Source organism: Myxine glutinosa, chromosome 1, assembly GCF_964187855.1.
Source record: "Myxine glutinosa chromosome 1, kmMyxGlut1.1, whole genome shotgun sequence".
NCBI classification, from domain to species: Eukaryota; Metazoa; Chordata; class Myxini; order Myxiniformes; family Myxinidae; genus Myxine; species Myxine glutinosa.
The window spans coordinates 148,071,571-148,076,223 of record NC_136261.1 but is presented as its reverse complement, the minus strand read 5'-3'; positions in this window follow the sequence as shown (position 1 = coordinate 148,076,223).

The window sequence follows — 4,653 nt, the reverse complement described above, 5'->3', positions numbered from 1 at the left end:
CCGAGCTTACCTGCTCCTCACCCTAACCTGGGGAAGGCCCTCTGGCTCTCTCACCCCACTACCGCCCTCTCTGGCGTCGGGCTACCCGGGTCCTCCTCCGGATCCTCGGGCCCCATTAAACTCTAACTCTGAACTGGCTCCCAGAGCCTACCTGTGGCCTCACCTGGCCGACAGACTAACAGTGGCGGAGTGCCCATTCAACCATTCTTACTAACAGGCCACACGCCCAGCCATTTCACTCACACTAATGCACCCATCCAAGCACTTCATTCTACTACACACACCACAGATGTCAATATCCAACCACAATTTACCTACTCCCTCTACCTACTTTTAAACTACCCTCCCCGGGTACTCGTGAAGGGGTCCATCCTTTCCCCATCCACTCCTTCGCACCATACACTCCACTCCATGTATTCCACACTCCCACTCCACACCATTCATTCCATACTCCATTTATTCCATCCAACCATTCTCACTTGCCACCATGCAAGTCAACCACTCAATGCACAATCACACCTTTCACAACACTCTGCTCAATACCCTTTCTACACACACACACAGCATTCTCACGAGCATTGCCTCATTTTATCAAGCTCACCACAAAGAACTTCCATACCAATTCCTCATTTCATCACTCTCACTACAAACACACTGCATCATCTAACTACCTGGTTTCCCCTCTAACTTCGTGCTTCCCGGTCATCCCTTATACGATGCACATCCCTCGTCATTATAATCCATCTAACCTATTATACGTCCCCACTACAGGTACAAAGTCACTACTTAAATCTTGTGTTACCTATGGTCATTTCCAGGTCCCCATACATTAACCCAACTCTCCCGGGCTAGTTTGCACAGCCACCCCATAAACTATAGCTCCTCTGCCCAAAAGGGATGTGAGGTGAATGGTAAAACTACCATTCACCATCACTATCACCATCACTACTATGATCAGTCCACTACACTACGAGCCTCGGTGCGGGAAATACATTTCCATAGCTCGACTTCCAAAAGCCGGCTATCTGTGCGGATGGTTGGTCTACTGTTGGTTGGGTCCATCCGGCATCGATTCTGGGGAGGAGGCATACTCGGGCCGAGATTCCAAGGTCCATCTCGGCGCGGAGCCTTTCGGTCTCCGGCCTGATGACCCAAACCTCACCTGGTCGGAACACCGCCAGGCTCAAAAAAAAGCCATCCTCACGTCTCCCTCTTCTCTTGCCCTCTCTCTCTGCGCTTCTCTCTCTCATCTCATCTCATCTGTGTAAAGGCGCCGCGCTTGCGCTTATATCGTGCCCTTTGAAATCAAGCCGCGTATTCTCGCACTCAGCCCACCGGTGAGCTCACCACAGCCCTGGTTGGTCAGCGAGGGCAATCGGCTCCGCCATTGACAGGGCCACGCCTCGTTCTGGGCGCTCCGCCCCCTTCTTCTCCAAGCTTGACCGCGTGCGTAATGGCGTTTTGAGCCAGGCAGCGAACGCTGCTGGGCGAGCAGAGGCGCGTACCACAATTTGGAGAGAGTCAAGCCGCAAAATGAATGGAATTGAAAAGGACCTATCTTATTTAATTAATGCAACGCAGATTCAACTATTGGGAACACAGCCTTAACTAAACACAGACTAAGGAAATAACTGAGAAGTTCCTATGGTGTCCTACGTGGACTAATTAATGGGTGCGACCTTTGACCTTTGAAATGATGGAATATTATTTACAAGAAATATTTACAAGTGAGGGGTTCTCAAAACCGTAACAATATTTACTATTCTGTCAAACCTTGACAAAAGGAAGCAAGTTACAAAACATGTTTGGCTGCTTACTTCCTTTTTTTATTGGAAATCACTTATGTGCTGGTACTTGCATTTGACATGGCAGTTAAAGCTAAAATAAGAATCATATTAAACAATCTCTGTGCCAGTGCATGCCACTTGCCTCTGTGATGTAATTGGGCTGCTAACTCATTTTTCTCAGGTATGTTATTTGCTTCCTTTTGTCGAAGTTGGGTCGTATTACGGTAATCATGTTTTTAGTAGGTGGATGGTGGGGTGGGAGTGGGACCCGTGTGGGATGCGAGGGTCCTTATGAATACATATATTTTTTGTTTGCTTCCGGGGCCACACAATAAATTATAGAGAGCTTCGTAAGCGAACCTCAATGCCAATTGCATGTACATGTAAATCCATTCAAAATTTCACTTTCATTTCAAATTTCACTAAAAAAAAAATGCAAATTTTTCCCCATTCCCTTGGGAACAAAATTTCATGTTGTCATTTCAAATGTCCCTTCCATGATCCGCCATCTTGTCCCTGCCATGATCCGCCATCTTGCTCACGTGATCTTGCTTTGGTCTGGCGCGGCCGATAAATTATTTTCACCTGGTGATTAAAATTATTTTCACCTGGTGATTAAAATCAATAAATAACAATACAGTACTGTTCAGAACGGATTTTGAATTCGAAACCGCTCATCATTTATGCCAGCTACACCGACTTCTTTTTTCCACCAGCTACACCTGCTTCAGTTTTCCACCAGCTACACCGACTTCATTTAAGCCAGGTACACCGATTTCAGTACGTACCTGCCAGTCGGACCTTCGTACCTGGTCCAGTCGACTCGAAGTCTCGACTATATCGCCTACAGTAGGTATGTCCTGCATTCTATCCCAATCTATCCATTCAATAAAATTAATTTGAATTTTAATTCTAAGCCCAAGATCAAACAACCTAGCCGAGCTAGGCCGAGGCCTACAGATGTTTGTGAGGGCTGCGTACTCGATCGACTGACCATTGTGGACGAAGCTCTCACTCTTCGCAATGCGTATTCATATTACTATATTTTTGTACCTATTGGTGAAAGGAGAAGCATTTGTCTGTGTGTGTGATTGTGTTATATCCACTGCCGCCGCTCACTTGAACAAAAAGGAAGTTGTACAAACCAGACACTGCTCCTCCACGGATATATCCGTGAGTCCGATTTGCATTTAGGAACAGAACAATTCTCGTTAACCATCTTGAAATTGCCACTCTTTTGTCTAAATGCTGAAACCTATGGGATGGGTAAAAGACGATTTGAATCACTGATTTCGTGCGAGCAACATCAAGTTAAAAGTGCCCTTCGAGCAGAACTGAGTCACTGACAACGCACACACAGCGCATGCGCAAAGGCTTCGTTGGCATCCATACGTCATTTCGAAAGTTACGTATTGTCAGTGTAAATTTTCGACATTTTTTACTCCAATTAAGCTTACGCCATCCAAAAGGGCTAGAAATCAACTAGATAAGGATAGCTTATCACCTTCCATTGTAAAGTTCGTTCTGGAGCTACTTGTTAATATTGTTGACGACATTCTGATTGGGCGAGAGGAAGCGAAGCCAGTTGATCCTCTCGAGCAGGTCAGAAATCACGGGGTGAAGTTCTCGCTAATCACGATCATCGCTAATCGCTAATCACGGGGTGCCGTGCCTAAGTTCTTGTCGACCTGCACATGTCTCAGTAATAACATCTCAAATACATGCAACATGTAATAATCGTATATCTGAAACGATCATGAAGCATGTTAAGCTTTTACTTCCAGACAGAGCCTCCCGAAGCGCAAATGTGAAGTGAATGGCACCAGATGGTACGAAGTAAACGACCCTTTCTTTGATCAATCACAAAATGGAGGATTTGCACCCTGACCTCCAGGCTCCAGGTCATATGATCTCGAAGAGCCAATAGAACGGCTCGACAAAGAACACCAACAAGTCAGTTATTTAAACTATCCACCAGTGGGCAGGACGTAAACAGTAAACCATCGTGTTCTGCCGCACGGATGTGTGAAACTTGCACACGACCTCCACATTTTGGGAAAACCCGCAAACGCACTCCAGACTCCCCCCTCCCCCCTGTCAATCATTTTCGTGTTTTCAATGAAATATTTAATTCAAGAAAACATTTTAAAAACAACTTTGAATTGTCCGTTCTTGCAAACGTCAACAGTTAATTAGGCGGTGTATTAATCCAGTGCGTTGTTGGAGAATTTCCACTCAATTGGTTTCTTCATGAAACCCATTTGACGAGTTAAAATAATTTCTTCGTGAACGTGGAAACTCAAAATAGATATTCGTGAAAAATCCGATGGACACGATGCATATTTCACATTTATTTGTCACCGTGGGGGTTAAATATGCAAGATCAGATGAAATTAATCGGGGTATGGGTGGACGAGAGGTCTGGTGCACATCGCAACGAATCAGAACCTTCGCCTCCAGCCTGGGTTCGATTCCAGCTTAGGGGGCGAATTAGCATAACAATAGTGGGGAGAAACCAAAAGACGTAGCAGCGCTCTGGGAGTCCTCCGTATCTCAGCCAATTCCACCCGCAATGTGCTGCCCTGTAAAGAGGAACCGACGGCTATCCCATGGCTTGACCCCACTTTTTTTCCCCCCTCGCAATCACGAATTCATAAATCTCCACGGCCGTCGACGACAGTGGTGACGTCACGTCCATGTTGTGCGCTCCCTTCCTGTTCCATCTCCAGGTGCTGCATGACGTCAACATGCAGCAACACGAGGTAATTATTTGATACCACATTGTTATAAAGGTTATTTTGCAGGAAAGTCATGACGGACGTCTCAACCGGATTTGTTCGTTGTCCTTGACTTGTGCAGGATGGCC